The sequence below is a fragment of the Drosophila suzukii genome, chromosome 3 (genome assembly GCF_043229965.1).
Source record: "Drosophila suzukii chromosome 3, CBGP_Dsuzu_IsoJpt1.0, whole genome shotgun sequence".
NCBI lineage: Eukaryota > Metazoa > Arthropoda > Insecta > Diptera > Drosophilidae > Drosophila > Drosophila suzukii.
Genome location: NC_092082.1, coordinates 67,760,486 through 67,783,478, shown reverse-complemented (window position 1 = coordinate 67,783,478; position 22,993 = coordinate 67,760,486). Strand labels below are relative to the sequence as shown.

The 22,993-nt window shown below is 37.8% G+C and overlaps 2 protein-coding genes across 8 annotated transcripts in view; both read left to right on the top strand.

Annotated features, from left to right (window-relative positions):
- Window positions 1-509: 509 nt before the first annotated feature.
- The window catches only part of LOC108014436 (sodium-coupled monocarboxylate transporter 1), a 40,009-nt gene continuing 17,525 nt past the window's right edge, over window positions 510-22,993 (top strand). For 2 of the 7 annotated variants that reach the window (XM_065865662.2, XM_065865660.2), the window contains exons 1-2: window positions 510-667; window positions 3,275-3,351. The gene's annotated coding sequence lies outside the window, so the exon portion shown is untranslated. Of the gene's footprint in view, window positions 668-1,881; window positions 2,052-2,201; window positions 2,220-3,274; window positions 3,352-17,279; window positions 17,299-22,993 lie in introns of those variants that run through there. The other 5 variants (XM_065865663.2, XM_065865661.2, XM_070996678.1 and 2 more) reach the window with 5 other exon arrangements.
- Window positions 7,622-22,993, top strand: part of LOC108014881 (uncharacterized) — a 67,923-nt gene continuing 52,551 nt past the window's right edge. The window contains exon 1 of the mRNA XM_070996683.1: window positions 7,622-7,625. The gene's annotated coding sequence lies outside the window, so the exon portion shown is untranslated. The remainder of the gene's footprint in view (window positions 7,626-22,993) is intronic.

The window sequence follows — 22,993 nt, the reverse complement described above, 5'->3', positions numbered from 1 at the left end:
CGGAAGACCACAGTATTATTATCTTCCACGTGCGCTCCTTTTGAGAGAGTGACGGGTATCTTAATTAAAAATATTCTATATTTTTGAGAGTAATAATACTTATAAAGCATTATAATGCAGTATTTAGTATAAATACATTTAAATTTAAGTAGAGAGACTTCTCCACATACTAATAAAAACTAAATACGTATGATCTTAAGCTCTCGGTCTATCTATAGATCGGAAGATTACAGTATTATTATCTTCCACGTGCGATCCTTTTCAGAGTGTGACGGGTATCTCGAAGCCGGTTCGCTTTTGAAGAGCGTTCTTTCTTGACGTTTTTGTCTGAGTGGAATCAATGCGATTGGGACTTTGGCTGCGAGATGCTGTCGCTGGCGGTACGCCCAGCAGAGCCGCTGGCGGCGCTGCCCGCGTCGACGGCGGCGTCTCACGAACCTTCCGCGACGAACAAGATCGAGCCAACAGAGAAATAACGCCGCCCAAGAGGCAGCCGCGCAGCTGGCAATAAAAACAAACCCGTCGTGGCGCTCGCAGACACAAGACGCAGTTCCGAATCGATCCGTGCTGCACCGACAGTCCATTTCGAAAACGCAAAGTGCCCGAAACCGAGAAATTTCAAACAAATAATCCAAGAAAACGGAAGCAAACCACGCTCGCCGAAAACGTAAATTAAATTATTATTATTATTTGCCTCTCATCTTAGCGTGCCACAAAAACACAATTTATTCACCAGCAAAAGCATTGCAATATAAAAAGTAAAGAAAAAAAGTGTAGGCGATAAACGGAAAATTGATTGAACAAGTTCGGCATTATCAGGGGCTTTGCAATCACGCGATCTGGCTGACCGAGGGTTCAATCGAGCCCGAGGCGTTTGTTTACATAACCCTTTCGAGGGCCCTTGGGTCACTCGCGCGGACGTGACAGAAATTTCTGATAACGAAGGTCGACCCACCCCCACCGAACTTGAGATGGGGAAAATTTTATGTGTTTATGGTTTCGACAAATTGCGCGACCAAATTGTCAAAACTTAGCGGAAAATTTATCAAAAATAGAAACCAAAATACTTAAGAGCGGGAATAAAAACCCCCCATTTTCAAAGAAATTTAAATTCTACTGACACTCCCAATAAAACGGCTGATTTGGTGTGCGTTTTATGGGCTGTAGTTTTCTGATTTTGATAAATTAATTCGGTATGCTAAATATTTACGAACTTTTCACATGGTCAGGCCATTAATTCTGGCCTGGACCACTCGGCTCATTAGCAATGCTAACGAGCTACCAAAATATAATCTAAACGGTTTTTAGTTAAACTTTTCAAAAATGCCACATAAAGCTAAACAGTCAGCTGGCAACGAAACAGGTTCCCTGAAACAGCTCACTCTTACTAATTGGAAACAGATTTGACTGCGGATGTTTACAATATATATATATGGGTATCTATTTGATTATGTAAATCCCTTCAAAATCAACAAATAAGATCTGTCCAACTTATTCCGGTCCATTCAGTGGTGGCAAATAGAATTAGGGTTCGTGTACATCTGCTACATCTGTGACTATAGACTGTATATATTGTTTGTGAATATGGAAAATTAATAACAAATGACAATGGGAGTCGGGAAGAGAGTGCGGGGCCTTGAGCTTGAGCCCTACATACAGCCGGGTGCAATTACCTGGCCCCCAGTGTGCTGTGTCACAATTTCCGCAAATTATATTAGTCGCTCGTAGTCGGTCGGCCAGCTTATCCCCCAATCACAATCGCATCAACATCGTTTTCATTTCAGCCATTCCATTTTCATTTTCAGTTTTCAGCCCAGCCCCGCCCGGCAGAAAGAGTGAAAATTAATTAGTGCTGTTATAAATAAAGCATAACCATTGGGCGGCCAAATCATTTGACATTCAGTCCCCCATCAGACTTGGGACAGACAAGTGCGCGAAAGAGTGACGAATACTGGTCGAAATCCAAATTCCGAAAGCAAAAAAAATAAAGCAAAAGATGAAATAAACCGAACGCAGAAAACAGAAAGCGTAAACCGGAATCAAAACAAAAAGTAAAAGATTCAAACCAAAAAAAAAACCGAATCGTTTTTGGCGCCGGTTAAATCAAATCATTCGCTAGTCACGTGATTACGATTCGGATAGTTTTCGAGCTTGGGCCTGACATTGCGCACCCCACTATAAATATCTCTAGGTCCATACCAAAATAATCTTAATATCAAGTGGGTATTAACTTGTAAAATATTTTATTTCTCAAAGATTTTGTGATCTTTAATAAAATATAGTATGAAATGTAAATCCTATCTTAAAAAAAATTTCGAAAGTGGTGATGTTTTAAAATTATAATTTAAATTTATGAATTTTACCTTCAGAAGTCAATTTTTCAAAGAGGTTTTGATCTTTAATAATATGTAATGTAAAATTTAAAACCCCTCTTATAATAAATAACTTTGAAGGTGGTGATGTTTTCATATTTTAAAATAAATTTATGAATTTTGTCTTTCTCAAAGAGTTTTTGATCTATAATAAAACATATTATAAGAATTAAATGCTATCTCAAAAAAAGAATTTCAAAAATGTTTACGTTATAATATTCAAAAATAAATTTATAAAGTTTATCACCAGAAATGTGGACCCTAGCAAAATCTAAAATTTGGTCTTTGGACTGTGATAAGCACTTAGGATCAGATTCATAAATTAATTTATAATATTGAAACGTCGCCATTTTCGTCTCTGTTCCTGTCAGATAAACACTTTCAAAACTGTCAGAACTGAAAATACAGTTTATTAAAAATACTTTCTAGATCTTTTTCCTTGTGCATCCCTTCAAGTTTACCTTCATATGCATTTTCCTATGTCACTGTCATGTCTTAAGAGTTTCGCAGTCATTGTTCCTTGTTCTTCTGGCTGCTTTGTTTATCGCTTAATGCACTGGGAACGATACAAAGATATAGGGTATAGAGAAAATCGGAGGGGGAAACGATATGGCCGAGTGTCGCGTGTGGCGGCCGTTGCCACAAGATTTAAATTCTATTGAAGAGAAACTGGGCAGATAGCCAGGCAAGAGTGGCAAAAACAAAAACAAAATGAGTATATAAAATAATCAGCCTACGAACGGATTTAAAATGTAACAATGATTGCGGATATAAAACATTTTTCTGCGGTGAAACCTCGTCGAATTATGCGTATTTTTGGATTGGACAAATAAAGCTGAAAATATTTTTATGTCGCGCTAATTAACAAATCAAATTCTTCTTTTTCGCTGACGTACCAAAAGATTCAACGAAACGCAACGGATTTCGCGCTAATTGCCATTGGTGACACTTTTTCTTCGCTATCAACTATCAACTAAAGGTAAGTGTGAATTGATTTACTTAGAAGGGTTTAAATAAAAAACTGTGAATCAGCTGAAAGTGAATCACCAAGATATATCTGGGGCATCTGTGTGGCAGTCTCCCATTGTGGATCCAACTATTTATCGGTTTCAAAAGGGGATGGGAGTGGATGGGCTGCTGGTGCCGTGGGTGCTAAACATGCAAACCCCCTTTGGCAACACTTTTTGCCGACGCGCGTTTGTCATGCAATTTTAATCGCAATTGCATTTTTAATTTTCCTCTTCCACCTGACGGCGGCAGAAGAGTTCCTCCTAGCTCAAAAAGAAAAATGTGCTCGGTAGCGGGTAAAAAGGGAAAATAAAAGCAAATAAATATTAAATGCAATACACTCAATACCCAGACAGGCGGACAGACAGACAACCGGCAGCTAGCTGGCAAGCAAACTGAGCTGACAGAGGGAAAAAAGTAGTGGAGGACCAAGGAGGTCCCGGGGAGGACCTGGGGAGGACCAAGCAGGACCAGGGCGGAGGAAGGACGAACGCCTGGCGGGCTACTAACACATTGGCATACAGGGAATGCGAGATGGGACAGGATGCGAGCGAGCTATGCGTTCCATTTGCATAAATCTACATTTTAACTATTTTTTTACCCCTGCAAAAGACGCTGGCTTTTTTTCTCCTTTTTAAGAAAAAGGAAAAGGACCAGCGGACTAGGGTAACTTGATAAATATTCGCGCAATGCTGGGCGTGAAATATGCAACGATATTTCTTCTTGTGCAACTACCAATGCTGCGGCTGGGGCAAGAACAACAACTGTCAACCGAGTTGCCAATTGCGATTCGAATCGAAATTGGTTTTATTTTTAGAGCTACCCGCTGGTGGCCAGCCAACTGACGGTTTTAAATGAGCTCCATCGATTGAAAAGCTCATATGTCAGAATTTGTGACAAACATGACTAATTAAACATCGGCTCGCATCGGACAGATTGTCAAACTGGTATTAACATTTTATCTCCCATAATAAGGACACGCATAATATCAAGCACTGAGAAAAAGGTATATCTTAAAAATATTTTTTTAAATTTTTGAAGGACAAATTATTGATTTCTAAGACAAGCACTCAAAAAATACATATTTCAAGATATCAGATTTCTTCCTTTCAAACAGGGACCCTAACGATTCTAATTTTTATTTTAAGAATCCCAAATGAATAATTTTCCTGTGGTACATATACCATGGTAATGGGTTCACTGTGATTTTTTTCCCTTTGACTCTTATTTACGCTCCCTGCTTCTAAACAATAATAACATTTTAATTAATTTATTAATTAATAACTTAATTTGTGTACACATATTTACTGCATATAATTTCCAATTTGTTTTCTTTTCTTTTTGGTTAATGAATTTTTTGAAAAATGTTTAATTAAAGATAGTAGGTCTCATTTTTACAGAATGATTTTAGTCCAAAAAATAAATGCTTTTTGAATATAGAAGTTTTAAATTACTAATTCCGACCAAATTTTTTCGAGTGTAACCACGATGGCTTGTTGTAACCACATCGACCACAACCTGCGACCGCACCGCAAGCCGAATAATGAAGTCAAATCCTCACAGCACATACACTCGTAGAACATATTTCATGAATATTTTATCGAGACGACAGCGATGTTGATGCCAATTTAATGCCGATACTCGAATCTCTTGTTGCTGTTGTTAATTTTTTATATTTCTGTTGACATCCGACAAGTCATGAATGAAAAGTTTTTTCTCTTTTCCTCGACTCGCCCCCCGAATATTTCAGCAACCTTCCATGCGATTGTTTCTTACGTCGGATTACAATAATTTTACAAAATAGTCAATTAGCATAGCAACAACAGCCCCATTGCATGTCAAGTGCAAGAGGCGCGAGCTTCACATTGTTTACTCAGTGATCTTGTGAAATATCATTCATTTGTCACATATTTTTATAACGTGCTTAAGTGAATTAAAAAGTTAATTTTTAATGGTGTAAGGAAATTTTGTAGGTCCAATTAAAGTAAATATATCAACATATGGAATTATATTTTAATGGATATATTCATTTAAAGATAAAAAACTTAACATAATATGAAATTGGTTCATGGTCTTTGTAAAGATTTCTCTATTACATTATCAATTAAGTTCTATAATTAGTAGGTTCAAAAACTTTCCTCCGAAACTCACGCAAAAATTAAAAACTCGTTTACAATTCCTACTATATTATACATAATTTTACAAAATTTTAGAATTTGTATTTTTAAAGAATTTATAAATTTCCTTCCAAATTTCACACAAAATTGAAAAACTCGTTTAAGGGAAGCGACAAACCTTACAAGTCTAATTATATGTTACATTCCTTAAAAAACAAAAGAATCAATTAAATTAAATCAATAAATTTCTAAAATAAGTATATTCAACGAACTAAAAATTTTCTTCCGAAACTCCCACAAAAATGAAAAACTCGTTTGAGGAAAACGACAAACCTCACAAGTCACGAGTTACTACACATATGAGCAGTCCACGCACCCGCTATCGGTGCAGCATACAATTCTCCTCAGCAATCAGGCAATGGAAAAACAGCACATGACCACTATATCAGCCACTCGGAAAACAAACCAAACCCGATTGGCAAACCACGTGACTGCATCGATACCGGTTGCTCAAAGACTCCACGCAAATAATCTTGCAAAGTGATTTCCAGTCTGAAAATAGCTTTTCCAGCCGCGACGAAAATAACATTTTCTAGCGGCTTTGATGTCAATAGCACCATTTAAATATTTAAAACGGGGTATTACTTGCCGTATGGGTAAACATATCTTTCTTTGCGAATCAAAAATATGAAAATGCGAGAAGATCAGTTGATGGACTTAAGGTCTTAAACACTTGACATTGACACCTCGTAAGTGGGCTGGTTAAACGAACTGTTTGTTTTTCTTAATTATTTGGCCATTGCAGGCAGTAAACAGCATGTTAAGCGCACTTAAGCCATTAAACCAGGGGTTGTGAGTCATGTGGAATACTGCAAGGCATATTTACTCTGCTGATGAGTGTCTGTCTGTGACTGCAGTGGAATTATTTAATAATTGCATCTGCAGTAGCAAACCTCACAGCCTAAAAGCCGTCGTAACTTCTAGTGCTTTCGGCTGATTAATTGGCGTCACATGACACGACTTAACTATTTTTAAATTGATTTTGGCATTTTGGCAAGCGCCGACTAGAGGTGTCATAAAAAATGTAAAAACTCGTTCCATTAGACCGAAACTCTCGCCAGATGCTTGGCTGTTTCTTTTTATTTTTGGCTAATCAATACAGATCGATGGCAGAGAATTCGCAGACATTTCACAAAAGTTGAATGACTTGCCGGAGAGTTCGGTTACCTTTGGGCCACTGATGGCAAATGACCCAAATTGGATTTAAGTCGATTAAAAAAAGGAGCCTTAGCCAGAGCATACTTATGCCCCGGCACGGGCATGCAATCAGAAATCGAATTGCCATCGAACAAACAATCCGAAAGGAGCAACAGTAAGGGCCGTGCATGTTGCAGGCAGCATTTATCAATGAAATTCAATAAAAATACATTTTGCATGCCGGTTCGTTGAACCGTCGCACACAAAGGACGCCCTGGGCCAAATGCAGCTTACCTTCTCTGTTCTTGTCTGTTGAGTTCTCTTCTGTTCCATTTAATTTTGTCTGGCTGAAGAAATCGGCAAGGAATCGGCGGGCACAACTTTAAAAATCTCACTTGCCGGTAACTTGACCTGCAGCAAGTTCTGCCAGCACTGCACCCCGCCATCAGACAGCCGTGATAAATGTGACAACAACAGGCCAATAGGCGGCATCCAGCTGGCCATCACAGCCCATTCGCATTTCGCATCACCGACCATCCCGATCCACTCCTTTCCAGTTGTATGGCTATGCACTGGGAAAAATAAGTGTGTTAGTATCAGGAAAAATATTTTCTTAACTTTAAAAAGAGGAGAAACTGTAAAAAAGCTGAAGGAATGAATAGTAAAAATAAAAAAGTATTCTTAGATCAGAATATAAACTATGTTGTCAATACAGAATGTATAAAAAATATGTCTTCCAAAAAAAATAAGATGACAAGAAATCAATCTTATCGTTATTCTATAGAACATTATCCGCTTCAAGATTAGTGGTTAATTTTAAATATTTCACTTTATTATAAATATTTAAAAGGGAAATAATCTATCGAACTGTTTTGGATAAACACCTTAAGTACCTAAAATAGTAATATCATAGTAGTATAACTGAGTGTTAAAATATTCCCAGCATAAAAGTAGTTATAATCTTAAGTATTCATTGTTGAGTAAGATTATTCAAGCATTTGTGGTTAGGTATTTTAACATGATCATAAAACTATTTTTTAAAGTTTTCAAATGATTCAAACTAAGTTATTCGCTCAGTGTCTGAAGTGAGCAGCCCAACCCATAACTTCCTCCCCTCCCGCGACTTGTCATTCCAATTCCATTTGGCCAAAGTTGAGATCCAGTCGCTGTGCTTAAGTGCAGGCCCAATTCCAGACCCAGCCCCATCCACCGGGCCCAGCGGACCATCCTCAACACTATTAACAACCGACTCTTGGTCGTCGCTGCTCGTATTTCAACTTGTGCCTAATTGTTGTTGGCATGGCGATGCGATGGCGATGGTGATGGTGATGGTGACGGCGACGCGACGCCATCTGAATATTATTCCCGGCTAATGCGCCCGGCTATTTGAAGTTGAATCGACGAGCTACGTGCATAAAATTGCGGCGATCTTTTTCTCTAATCATAAACGCGGGCATGGTTCGCATTTTAATTGCCCAACGATTTCGCTGCAATCCGATTTAAGCTAAAAATGGATTTGGTAATTTAAATCCATCGGGAATTTAAGACCGTATCCTTTACCACCCCCAAATTGGCAAGGCCCACGAGCGTAACCCCAGAGTTGTATACATTGTACATTGAATATGAAATTACACAAACTTTTGGCACCCTTTCGTTAGCTCTGATTGCCACAATCAAAGGAGCGTCTGCAGTTGCACTGCTTGTGTTGCAAATCCGTCCAACAGCCAAGCAAACACACATCGGAAGAGAAATGGGAAAAAATCCATAACAAAGTAATCAATGAAAGTTGGATGGGAACTGGGCGAAGTGAGTAACCCAGAAGCTCCAGACGGAAGCCGAACCCAGTTTCTTGCGGCTTCCAGTTCTGTTTGGCCAACACGCTAAGCAGACAGCGAACCAACCCAACAGACCCGGACAAACTCAGGCGAAATCAAATCCACAGTCCCCAGAAACACTGAGAGACACATATGTGATCTGAGGATTCTAAGAAAGTATCCTTAAAACATAAATATTTCTCGCGAAATAATAACTATCCATACTTTCTGAGATAAATATTGTAATTAGGCAATGATAAAAAAAACACAAAACAGCTTTTGAAAGTTGGTTTTCAATAACAATGTTATTTAACATATTGATTTATAGTTTTTCAATTTGATTTCAATTTATATTTTGTTTTATCAATTGAAAGAAAATTTATTTTTTTTACTTTTTGGTATTAAAAAATACCTTTTAAAAACATTCTTTGGAAGTAAATAGGGCAAAGTATACAATCCCATAATCACATATGTTCACTTATTTCTTCGAGTGCATTGAAATCCTGTCCGACATTCGAGCTTCCTTTTCAGCTGCTTCTTCCTCGGCGGCACTTGAACAACAAAAACAACGAGTGCAGCAATGAAGTGGCAGTGTTGCTGATAGTTTTGTGGCAAAGTTTGCTGTGCTGAAAGCCCTCCTTCCAGTTATCAGGCCACCATTTACTTTGCTCTATTTGGCGGGGCCAAAAATGATTGCGACTTGCCGCTGGCAACAGATCGAATTGCTTGCCACATGCAACACACAGGCGGGGGCAAAATCAAAACGGCGGCAAAAAGAGCCGACCGAATGCTGTTTTCAATTTTCTCCTCTTTCGACGTCATTATGTGGCATAATTTTTATTGTTCGCTGGTTTTTCAGCCGGGCACATGGGGCGTATGTGTAATGTGCGCTTTCTGTGCTCTCTCCTCTCATGATGAAGCATTTTTCGCCAGTGCCGGCATTAAATCACACAAATATACATACCCACGAAATGCAAAACTTGCAGTCTTGTTCCAATGACGTCTCCACATTAAAATAGAAAGAGCAGCACAACAAAAGCTCGGGGGAAACGCCTTGAAGTATGCTGCATGGCCGCCCTCCAGTTGCACGCAACATGCTCATAAAAATTAGAGCTCGAGTGCTGAAGCTGAAGACCAAGGGAAAAGCCAGAACCAGAAGCAGAACCGAACCGAGGCGCTCTTCAAGTTGCATGCAACATCGCTATTTATGAACTCAACAAGCAGGACGTCCTGGGGACCGCCCCTCATTTCTTCGCTCCCATCTGGGGATCCGATTGAGTGTGCTCTCGACATGGGCCCAAAACATGCTCCATAAATCGCCACAGATAAATTTGTGTTCTGTTCTTTTGATTTCGTTTTGTTCTTCATGGGTTGTCGTGTCCTGTACTTACGAAAATATTATTATTGCCCTCTTTGGGAAAGGTATTGTAACTTAATGAAGGGATTCAGAACCAAACGAGACTCAGAATAACTAGAGAAATATTTGTGATCTTAATTTAAGCAGTTTATCATTTTTTAATAAAATAATATAATATATATAACATATAATAAGAACATTTTGAGAAATATTTGTGATCTTAATTTAAGCAGATTTTCATTTTATCAAAAATTATTCTCAGTCTCATTTGGTTCCAAATCCCTTACTAATAAAAAACTTGAGTTGCAGACAATCTATTCTCAGGAGCCACTAAAACTATTTATATTCAACACAGCACATATACATAAAATGTAAATAGGCAAAATATAAGAACAAAGGTATTTTTAACTCTAAAGCAAGTACATGTCCGTAAAAAATAATAAAAGTTACAAAAGGCAAGTGATAATTACCACTTACTCAAGTAATGTATCTGCAAATAGACAAATTAATCCCAACCTTTGCTTATGTCTATTGACTTTAAAGTGTCAAAATAAATATTAAGCACTGAGCTGTCTTATTGACATTTACCACATTTTTCTCCTAGCACTTGCATGGATTTTCTGAAATTAAATTCCCAAGCCCAGAAGCCTTTTAAGTGTATCGGACTTTCATCTTTCGCCAGCACTCACATTTGTCTCCTTCTGTAAATGCAGCAGGCAGGCCGAACAGTACAAGCCGAAATTGTTTTCATGCTGCTTGGCCAGCCAGCCAAACGAAACAGCCGGCTAACCAACCAACAAGCCACCAGACCCCTTTATTTATGTCAATCTCTGTTGGCTGCCCAGTGCCCCTTGGCCCCTTGACCCCGCCCTTTGAACCCGGAGATCATAAATCTTGGGACGGCAGTAGGCGCTGAAAGTGCATATAAAACATTATAAATAATGAGCGGATGGGCAGGGAAACACGCCCCCTTCCTGGCCAGGCTTTGTTTGGTATATACATTTAATTATTTAAATTATGTATATTTTGCAGAGCTGCGCGAATTCCTTTTTTTTAATGCGCCTTTGTCCTTTGAACTTGGTTTATTTTGTGCGATTATTGCTGCTGTTTATTTTAACAGTAGCTTTCCATTGATACAAGCTCAAATTAATTACATTCTTAATATGGCCATAATCCCCCGTTTTGTGAAAAATATAATCCGCGCTCAATGCCCACAAAATGTGGTCCATGGTCCATGAACCGCGCTGAACAAGCTGGATTTAGTAGTTATTTGCGATCACGTGCCTTATAGTCGCAGCCGATTAAATATTTAATGATCTCGAGTTAAAATAAATACCAACACAGCTGCCAGAGCTTCTGAGTCAGTGGTTAGGGAAGCACCAAAAAAGCAAAATAAAAGAAATTCGTATAGAAGAATCACATGACAAGCTGTTAAAAAACTAAAAATAAACCATTTTTAGTGAGTGCCAGACATTGCGAATACATGGCGAATAAACATGAGTGGAAAACCCGAATTGAGCAAACACATTATGGAGTAATATTTGAGTAAGGCAATAACAAAATTTTCAATTTTAATATTTGCTTAACTCGGAAAAGAAGAGCCAAAGAACACAGATATTTAAATTGAATCGGTTTTTTAGCATCTCCCTGCTTTTTATTTTTCTTTATCGCTATCACTGTGGGGGCCATTAAAATTAATGAATAATGAATGGAAAAATACAATTTTATAGAGCTGAGTGGAAAATTGAAACTGTCAGTGTGTGGCAAGAGTGCGTAAACACACACACCCACTCTGGGCCACTCGGCTGCTTGAGCCTCAATTAAAGTCCGCAGTCTGCAGACTGCAGTGTTTTATCAATTTTTTCTCGGCCACACTTGCAACGCATTTTAATTGCTTGTCAGGGAATGCTGGCTGGCTGGCTGGATGGGTGGATGGCTATCTGGAGCCCCTGGAGCTACATCTCTCATTGCTGTTATTTCGGATGAAGCATTTAATTTGCTGCACAGCGTGCGCGTGTCACAATAAAAAATCACTCAAGTGCAATGCTCCACTCGACTTCGTCCATCCAGCAAATGCACCACTAAAGTCGGCCAGACGCACCACTTCGTTAGCCTCGACGGTCCTCGGGGGCTTTGGTTTCCAGTGTTTTCAGGGTTTACAGGGCTCTCACTGTCCCAGTGTTTCTGGTGTTTTCAGGGTTGTGTTCCTGGGATCGTGGTCAGAAGTGCTGCGAACCCAAAGACCGGGAGCAATGCCAGTGACAATGGAAAGTGTCTGTGAGTGCTCCGAGTGGTTCGCTTGTTTGCCTGTCGGTCGGAAGAGTGCAAGTATCTCACTGCCGAACATGAGAACTCAATTTGTTAATAAACGAAAAATAAATAACGACAATAATATAGAGATGTGCCAACTGCAACTGGCGGAAACCTTAGCACGGCGCAGATCAGCCAGAACATCCCAGGTATCTTTAGGGCTTTCGAGTAGATAAGACAAGATTTTATGGCTGCTTGTGTAAGGCAGCTTGTCAAATACGTAAAAGATTGTTCATGGGAAAAGGTGGCATAATTGTATTTGCTTAATTAATCACAAAAGGCTAAGTCGGAGTAGTTAGAGTGTTAGTTAGTTAGTTAGTTAGTTAGTTAATGTTATTAACCATTATTTAATTCCTAAGCCATAACTACAGTTACAGTTGTTTATTACCATTAGTTAAGGCCTTTTTATCATATACTTTTGGTTATTTACCTTGACATAAAAACCACAGGGTTGGATCATTATGATGAGAACAATATTAGGCAAATATTTTTCTAAACAATTATTTTGATCCTACTGCGTGCGTACATCTGCGGTGTAAACATAAAGTCTATTAAGTTAATATTTGGCTAGCAGTCGCTTAGACACTTTCTTTACTCATCTGTTTTTAGTATGCGTTTACGTTTTATCATAACAAAACCTTGACGTTATCTGGCAATAACTGTACTTGTGGTCACGAGATTACTTTCTTGAACATTAGGCTGTTCAAAATTTTAGTTTTTACCATTTATTTACCACTCAAATATAGCAAGGCAATTCATCTTCTTATAAGTGCTTATGATCTGATTAGAATTTTAAGGAGAAAAATGTCTGGTTTATTATTAGGTGTTATTTGGCAATGACAGAAATTGTGGTCACGAGATTACTTTATTGAAGGCTATTTAAAATTTTAATTTTTCTTATTTACTTAACACTCAAAGATAACAAGGCACTCTAACTTCTTACAAGTGCTTTTGATCTGATTAGAATTTCAAGGAGAAAAACGTTTGGTATAATATTGGGTGTGATTTGGCAATAACAGGAAATTGTGGTCACGAGATTACTTGGTTGAACATTAGGCTATTTAAAATTTTAATTTTTACCATTTACTTACCACATTTATTTAAAAAGATAACATGGTAATCCAACTTCTTAAAGGTGCATATGATCTGATTAGAATTTTAAGGAGAAAGATGTCTGGTTTATTATTAGGTGTTATTTGGCAATAATGGAAATTGTGGTCACGAGATTACTTTATTGAAGGCTATTAATATTTTAATTTTTCCTGTTTATTTGCCACTCAAAGATAACAAGGCAATCTAACTTCTTACAAGTGCTTATGATCTGATTAGAATTTCAAGGAGAAAGATTTTTGACAGGCACTTGTGGTCACGATTTATTTTAATTTTTCACGTTTCTATACCACTCAAAGATAACAAGGCAATCTAACTTCTTACAAGTGCTTATAATCTGATTAAAGTTTCAAGGAGGAAGAGGTTTGGTTTGGTGTGATTTGGCAATAACAGGCAATTGTGGTCACGAGATTTCTTTATTGAACATTAGGCTATTTAAAATTTTAATTTTTCACGTTTCTTTACCACTCAAAGATAACAAGCCAATCTAACTCCTTATAAGTGCATATGATCTGATTAGAATTTTAAGGAGAAATATGTCTGGTTTATTATTAGGTTTGATTGTGAGTAACAAAAATAAAATTAGATGGGAGAGATACTTGGGGGGTAGAACAAATTTGTTTACCAAGACAGTTTATCAGCAGGTGTGCAACTTGAAAATTCTTTTTTTTTGGGAAAAACCAATTGGCAATCAAAAAAAAATAGGAATAACAGGAAGCAGACTAATGGACAGGTTAACTGATTTTAGTTTGAAAATCACCCAATTAAATCGAAACTGAAGCACCGACACTGGAGTGAATAAAAACATCTATCAATTTTCGCCATTTCGGCATTGTTTCTAGGTTGGTTTTTGTATTATCAATTAGTTGCGGCACACCGAATATTTACAATAGTCGAGATGTGTGATGTGTGGCACTTTACACGGCGAAACACGCAAATGAATGCCGATGGGCGATAGTATATGATGGTTCGGAGAGATAGGACCACTCAGCACACCTGGTTGATTGCTTGTTGTTATCGGGGGCCCCGGGAGTCTGGTGACTAACTCCATTATTTTCTCCTCGACTGTTTTTCGTTTCGAGTTATTTGTTTCGACTAATTGAAACGATGTGATGCCCAGCAGATGATCAAGTGCCTGCTGGACAAATAGATTTAATTTGGCAGACATTTTTGATTACTTTAATTTACTCTCGGCTAAACCTGCTTTTAATTCGGCCACCGGCGATTCGAAATCCAATTTAGATCTACTTACGTAAACATATACGGAAAGCAATCAAAATGTGCAGTCAGATGAAGTACAAAAGTATCTCAGTCTTGTGCTTTTTGTCGTTTCCATTTACAGTCTGCCCTCAAGGCGAGAAGTAGCAAATTGCAGAGTGATAAATATTTGCAGTGCATTGGGCAAATATTAAAACACTTAACAAAAATCATTCAATAGCCAGCTAATCGATGGTTATATTACCAACAATTAGGTGGCAAACAACAAACGCTCCACAAAAGCCACATCACAGAGGAGCCTACTAATCATCCAGACCCCGGGAGCAGGAGGACCCTCCTCTGGAATTTAATTAACTTGGCAACGCGGCGCAAAATTAGCATAAATCATTTAATTAAAGGTAAGTGCTGACAAGTGGCAGGCAGGGCAGGGCTTTTCCCGAGATTCCCTCATCGGGGTGTTAAAAATTATGTTTGCCTCCTGCGAGCAGAATCATGTGTTAATTTTTTAATGGAATTTGATAAATATTTCAAGCTGCCTAGTTGGAGGCTTGAATAAAATTAATAATGATGTGAGAGGCGGTTAAATGGATTGCTTAGTGGTAATTGAATTGTCTAAATACTACATTCATTTTGGCATCGTTTGTGTTTTAGAAATGCAAATGATTCGGCGTCAAAAATGCCCCCTTCCCGCAATTAGACTAGAACAAAATAACAATAAAGCAGATACAAACATTACCGATTTCAGAACCATTTCAATGCTCGTTGAACGCCATTCGAGCAAAAAATAAATGCAACAGCTGCAAAAATTAAACTAAAAACACAACAATGCGTTTGAGGGGAATTGTTGCTTTAGTTGTTGCCGGCTTGGTTATTGTGGTAAATAAATAAAAACCGCATCAAAACTATTGTAATAAAAACATTTTCATTCGCATTTTCACAATGAGCGCAATTGCAAATTGATTTGTGTGGTTCGGCGAAAATTTTCAGCTCTTTTCGCCCTCCATTGTTGACCAGCGTAGCAAAAAAATAAAACAAATAATATTGCACAAAAAAAAAACAGTGAAAAACAAACTGAAGTATAACGAAAACAACGACAACAAAAATATTCTGCAATGAATTCGATATTTTCGCAAAGCTTATGAATTTTTGATAACGTTTTCCCTGTTGAATATTTAAGCATTAAGCAAACAGCGTTCCCATCACTGGGACCCTATAAAGCTGATGTTGTTTAAATTAACTTATATTTAATCCGAAACATGCGTGAAATACAGTCAGTTAATATTTGCCCTGTGATAGTTGAAGTAAATATTTACAAAGCTGGATTACAAATACAAGTAAGGGAAATTATCATTTAATACTTAAAATTGTGTTTATTTTTTATAACCTTTTCCCAAGCTATTTTGTTTCCTTTTTTTCTGTTGCAATCGAATAACGTAAGTTCATTTTATGCAACCCTTTCTGCCACTCATTTTGTAATAGTTAGCGAACTCGCAAAGTCAATGAAACTTTTAAGATTTGAGCTCTCGCAGGTTCATACATAACTTAGGAATACAAAAAACGTTTGGCTCAGCGTAAATTTCAATTAGTTAGCCATGTAAAGAGAGCAAACTTTTGGTCGTTTTGCTTTGAGTTTTTGTGATTTTTTAGGTGGCTAAGCTGGGGAACCTGCAACAGCATCCGCATAAATTTTGCATATTTATAGGCACATAAAACCCCACTCGAAGCCACCCACTTTCCGGGATTCCCACATATATATACGGACATCATATACTTGTTGAAAGGGCGTCAGGAGCACCTTTGGCGATTGCCAGGCGACCTGCCCTCGGTGTGAAAAATGAAACATAAATTAAATCTGCTACACCGAATTCAAGCCACATTGCCGGGCTTAGGATGCTTAAGCAACGGCCTCTCCTGCCTTTTTTCACTTTATGATTTCAGCCAAATGAAAATTTATGAAGCAGATGGCACAACCTGATGCTAAAGCTAAAGCTAAAGCTAAAAAGAAAGCCAGTCGCTGCTGGGGAGAAGCTAAAATTATGAACTTGATATTCTGTGGTCTTAAAGTTTTTTGTGGCAAATGAAAATTATGCCTCATTAAATAATCAAGTGGTGGCCATAAATTACACTTTACATCAGCTGTAAGGCAAACTGAACAGGCTGCCGTTGAACTGTTACAAGTCGTATTCTATATATTCAAGGTATATTAAACAAACACAGTTAATCATGACTGCAGTTGGTGCAAAAAGCTCTCCTCGCCGTGTGCCGCATAAATCCCACTTGTAAATAGTAATTAGTCGGCTAGAACGACGTAGGCCCTTCAGCTCTCAAACACGGTTGAGTTATGGTCTCCAAGTCCTCCTCCCCGGCTAATTTAGATAAAACTCTGCGTCTGGGTAAAAACACTTCCGATTAAGTTCTCTAGGTCGAGGCAACTTCCCACCCACCGAGCTACGAGGCTGGTGTACTGCCGTGCTATCATCATCATACTGACGTTAGCTCATTATATGATTTTATTGTCTGGCAAACATTTGTGTCTAGCCCGATTCCGTTTAACTCGATATACCAGTACTACACAGTTCACGTTCTGCGGAAAAAAACACCTGGCGAAACAGCCGACAGCCCGGTATTTGCTTTGGCATTTACTGCTTAAATTCGGATCTCGGTCTTATAAATAAGGGCACAGGGCCAGAAGCTGCATGCATTCCTTGAGCGATCTTAGACAAGGACGGTCATTCGGTGTTTTACTTGGTCAATTCGGACTTATCCCCGCTCTTTCAACAGTTTTTCACTTTCACGTGAGTAATGTGTGTGATATATATCATAATATCGGATCGTTTAAACAGCTGTCAGTGGTTTTGCCGTTGACCCATTAAAGGTTTCGGTTTCTTTTGTGTGCCCAGAGAGCCCACAGAGTGAAATATTATTTTTAAAAACTTTATTTTTGGCTGGTTCGCATGTCTAGACTATTTTAATTCCCAGTTGCGTTTCAACTGTTACCGGAGTGTTACAACCCGATGTTTGGCGCTGTGGAATATGATTACCCTTCAAGAGGGCCGTTTGCTGAGTAAGCCACCTATGTACATATGTTAAGCCTTCGTTTCGGAGCAAGTGTTTCTCCTTGGCGGAAGCTTTACCGCTCAATCTGTGCCGCTGGCCTTGCCAGCAGAGCACTCAGAAGTTTTCAGACGACAATGTTCCTAATGAGTTCTCAACAACCAGCATGGCAGTGGCAAAAGCATAAACTCTATGCAAATTGATTCACTTTCAAGCAACTTCATTTGAGTTCGTTACGTATGCGGCCAGTTGGCGACTTAAGGACCCTGCTGTAGTGTTAGCAGGCTAAGTAAGCTGCCTTAGTTATGACAAAGGACGGCATTTCGAGTGCCGCACACACACAGGATGGGTTCCCAGCTCCCACGCAGAGTAGCAACCGAGTTGCCTAATAAATGATGTGGCGGCCACAGGAGTCGACTTAAGGGAAACCTCTTAAGATCATGTGCAGTGAGCGAAAAACATATTCCTAAAGTCCGAAGGTTCAGACATACCATTTGACAAAGATTCTTACAAAATCTTTATTTCTAACTCAATAAATATTTAAGAATTATTATAATATTGGAAACAGAATAGGAATGGGTAGAAGACTATATAAATCATAGGATTTTGTGAATATTTCCATTGGAATTTCTTGAAGCGAACATGATATTTTAACTTCCGGGTTTCCATAAACGTACAATTATTCAAAAAATTGATTACCGTAATTTAAATTGTATTCACAGTACAACATATTTAAAAAGAAATTAAATCATTACAATTTATTTCTTTGATTTTTGGAATGAAGCTAATATTTCTCAACTTCTTGTTAAAAAAAAAAAAATATTCCAAATCAACTTGCAATATTATAATAATTTTTATGGCATTTGTCGAAGTAAATTTAATATTTCAACTTCAGGGTTTCTATAATATAGGTACAATTATTCTACTCATTCTCGTATTTTAAATTGTATTTACAAAATATTTAAATATCGTTATATTTTTTACTTATTTAAGCATAAAATTATTTTTCCACTCTTCTTACAATCATAAAATCAATATAATAATAACTTCCGGGTTTTTAAAAATATAAAATTATTTAAAACGAATTGTTCTCGTATTTAAAGTGTATTCACAGTGCAAGATCTCAATACATTTTGCCGCTTTTCTATACAATCTATTTATTTATTTATGGAGATAGTTCATATTCTGCTATTTTAAGGAATGTTTCGTCCAGTGTATCCCACACAAAGACAAGATGACAAAATGTTGTAGTTGTAGTTGTTTTAGCTGTTGCTGTCAATCAAGACAAGTAAAAATTTTGCGACATTGTTGCTGGACAAGCTGCTGCCGGGCGAGTTTACTTTGTCTTTTTGGTCATTGTTGCGCTCCCGTTTTCGCCAGCGACTCCCTTTTGTCCTTCAGTTGGTCATGTAATTGCCGTTACACTTTGGGCCAAGTTATTAAGTGATTGTTATTGTTGCTGCTGCTGCTGCTGTTGCTGTCTCGTTGATGCAACAGCATAATCCAACGATTATGCGGAGCTGGCTCTGGACAAATGTAAATTAGCTCGTATCCAGGAGACTGGCGAACAAGTCCAGAATCCTCGCCGCTGGCTAATTTTGTATAGTCTGCTTTTTTGCCCCTGGCAACTGGCAAATTAATTTCGATTTTTGTGAAGAGTTGCCGAATGGCTGGTGTGTCCAAAACAATTTGCCAAATTGCCCATTGCCAATTGCCAATTGCAGCATGTGGTGTGTGAGTGGCGCAAACTGTTGCAACCGGGCCAGCTAATTGCCTTTAATTATGAATAGAGCAGCCTGCCAGCCCCAATCCCCATCCCCATGCCCAAAAACAAAGCATAATCGTTTGTCCGCTTGTCAGACACGGCGTATGAGTAATGGCTGTCTAGGTAATAATGCATTATCGATTTAAAGTGTCACCCGATACATTTGCATTGAAGTGCAGACAATAACTAATTGCCTCCCCCCATGGAATATTTTCCTGTCAATTAAGCCGGCAAAAGTGCAAAGGACGGCTAGATAGTGAGCCGTATTTATCTGTAAATATCGTTTACATGACGTTAATTGCATATTGATAGTGTTTGCTCAATTGTTTGCCCTTGTACGTTTTATTTGTGTGTTTGCTTTTGAATGGCTCGTGCTGCGCTGATGTAACTTTGCCGGCCATCAATCAATCAAGCGATCCATAGATCAATCAATGCGCCACTGCCAAAGTTGGCGGTCCTCCTAATTTTACTCAAAAGCTTGTCGAAACCGTTTTGGCCCCCCCGAGTTGGCTGCAATTTGCGACTCATGAATATTTATGCGCGATATAATTAAATATGCTAATTACAACTGATTGTACGCACAATCATTTGAAATTATAATTCTCAGCGAAGCGAGGCGAGTTTACTTCCAGCCAACAAAAACAAGGACAACACAGCAGCCAATCCGCCAGGATAACACGCACTGTGAAACTGACAATTTAGCATAAATTCAAATGAAATCAACACAAAGGGGGTGTGACTTGGCAACTGTTGCCGCTTTAAATTGCTTTGCAGCGTGAAAAAATGAGTAGAGTAGGGGAATATTGGGTGGGAATTAAATAAATTACATTGTTGCCAGCATAAAGTCGACGCTGGCAGCTAAACAATTTGTGCAGCTATATCAGGGCCACCCCCCTGGGGGTTTTCCTTGGGCGGGGGTCCTTGCACATCCTTTTCGATGCACCTTTTAGCCATCCAACTTCCATGGCCAACCAGCCAACCGGATGAGCCATGGGTCATTTTTTGTGCCCCGACTACACTGGTCGGCATATGTATTTTGACAAAATAAAAGTTAAGTATACTCATAACTTGAATTTACTTCTTGTAAACTATAGGCATCAATGGAAAGGTAATTTCAATGCCGTTTGAATGATACAATACATTTCTTTACCCATTCAGTACTTATTGAAAAGGACAAATTTGTGTAAATCAACTTTTAAATTTTTTTTTCAAACTTTTTTCCTCGACTTGAAAACTTAAACTTTTTGATGCAAAAAGTTTCTTCAAACAAAAACAATAGTAACTGCAAAAAGAATTTTTCAAAAATCATTTTCCTTATATTTTTTATGATTTTTTGAAGGTGACAATGTCGGAAAAAATTTGTATGAAAAAGAGAAAAATATGGCTCAAATGCCTGTTTTTAAGCATTTTCAAAAATTCATAAAAAATATAAGAAAAATGATTTTTGAAAAATTCTTTTTGCAGTTACTATTGTTTTTGTTTGAAGAAACTTTTTGCATCAAAAAATTTAAGTTTTCAAGACGAGGAAAAAAGTTTGAAAAAAAAATTTAAAAGTTGATTTACACAAATTTGTCCTTTTCAATAAGTACTGAATGGGTAAAGAAATGTATTGTATCATTCAAACGGCATTGAAATTACCTTTCCATTGATGCCTATAGTTTACAAGAAGTAAATTCAAGTTATGAGTATACTTAACTTTTATTTTGTCAAAATACATATGCCGACCACTGTAAGTGAATTTAAGTTTTAATAACTGACATTGGCCATCAAAGATCGGGCTACAAGCCAGGTTTATCCGAGTTAATTGAAAATCCAAAAAGCAACAGCAACGGGCAAAAAGTCCATGGCATACTTTAGTTTTCCCCATCTTAATTGCACAAACATAATATTCAGGCTCTATTTTGCCAAGAAATTGCGCATAAATTGTGGAACAAATTCTGGGAGGAATTTGGCCAATAAATTAGGTAACCATGAAAGAAAATTAAGATTAAGAGCTAATAAATAAAAGTACTTCAAGCAATCAACCTACTTTAAAAACTGGTTTAACATATTTTTCAAAATATTTCATAATAAAAATAATAGCAAAAAAATAAATAATTTAAAATCATAAAACCTGTTTCCAATAAAAGTAAATTTTCTAAATTTAATTTTACACCCAAGTGAACTTAAATTGCATTTAAAAAAAGGGCAACTGCCCTGCGGAACTACAAACTCTTAAATTATGCAATGCAATTCCCAAAGCCAACACACAATCGGTCAACAATTGAAGGACACATTAAAGCAAACATCAATGAATAATTAAAATGTGTATTGCCATATGCACACTCATTACATAAATACGTAATTAACCAGGCCGGACAACGGCCTTATGTCCCCGACCGGACATAAAGAGCCTCCCCGATGATAGCCGGTCACTTGAACAAATCACCAGCACGTGGCCAATAAATGGGGGAATATAAAGACCCCACTCCTGCCAAAGGTAGTAATAGTTTGCCAGATGGAGATAGGCGGTGCAGCCATAAATATCCATTTGTGACATTTCCATGGTGACAAAAATGTAGCCAGTCTAATTTATTATCAAAAGCCTTTGTGCCAGCAAAGAGGGCCCAAACAAGCTTTTTAATTTCCACAATCTCACAGGTCGAGTGGATGGTACGGGGATACATATATATATATATATGAAGAAGCCAGGGAGATAGGGAACTTGGTAGCTGGACGGGGCAAAAGCGCTTCATTAGTTCAATTAGCTGGACAGGTGCTGGCTGGATGTCAAGTGGCAGCTTTTTAAACGATGATTAGTGGCTTTTCGTTTTCGTTTCGGGCTAAGAGCGAAATACAAGACAAATTGTTGTTTGTTTAGCCCCTGTCAGGAGCCACTTGAATGCAAATTTATGTGCCCGAAAGGATTCCCCCGGTGGGTCACTTACATTGGCAGGTCGCAGCTGAGGAATGCTGTCTGGTTTATTTTCTGAGCGATGGTCTAGGGGGAAATTAAAGTTTTGCCAAACGATTCTAGGAAAGAGCAGAAAAATACTTCTATAGGCGGTCAAAAGAGAAAACTAATTAAAACTAATGAACTTATGTACATAATAAAATGTGTTTGCCGCATAAAAAAGATAACAAAATCAATTTGTATGCAATTATTCAAACAAGAAATTAAATATGAAAAAAATTAACCAGAAAGGGGTGAATAAATAGTGATAAAATGTTTTTCTTGCGCATATATTAATGGGAAATTTCAATTTAGATTTTTCCCTTATTTATATTTGCAATTTTAATAACTTAAAAAGGCATAAATATGCATAATGTTAAATAAACAGCAAATGTTAATAGTTAGGCTTATTCCTAATAATTAGTTTATTTTAAAAATCTGAATTTGAACAAATAGAAGTCGATTAAAACATAGAATGATTTACCACTTTTCTGACTGCCCCACATTGTAATGGAAGGACTCTTTCTGTGAGATACTTCACATAGCCACAGGTGGTCAGTGGCCACCGCAATGAGATAATGGCCAGGAGTCGGAGGTGTTGGAGAGTGCGAAAAAAGGCTAACAGACACTGCACCCGGAGACTAACTAACCCAATTATTTGTAAAATGCGAGCACAGAAAAAATAACTGAGAAACCAAAATGAAAAGAAACCGCAGCCCATTGTTTTCCCCCACATCAG